Consider the following 308-nt stretch of genomic DNA (forward strand, 5'->3'; position numbering starts at 1 on the left):
TTATATATTTATAATTAATAGTTAACATAAGTCTACATTCATGAAATGGTAGTTAGAAGTAATGATCAATTAACGGGTTTAAACGCCACTTGGAATACCTTGGACCAAAGACACGTGCCATTAACATATAGAGTACCATTATTGCGCAATACACATAAACGAAGCAGCTTATAACATAAAAGTGCGTGTTATTACATTTGTTGAGTGTGAGTGTGTGTTTTTACTAGACGGAAAATTAAAAAAGTGTCTGTTACTGCTAATCCTGACAGAAGTGCCAAGGCGCTGGACGACAGCTCACAGCTTTGTGT

Source organism: Penaeus monodon, chromosome 24 (assembly GCF_015228065.2).
Source record: "Penaeus monodon isolate SGIC_2016 chromosome 24, NSTDA_Pmon_1, whole genome shotgun sequence".
Taxonomy (NCBI): domain Eukaryota; kingdom Metazoa; phylum Arthropoda; class Malacostraca; order Decapoda; family Penaeidae; genus Penaeus; species Penaeus monodon.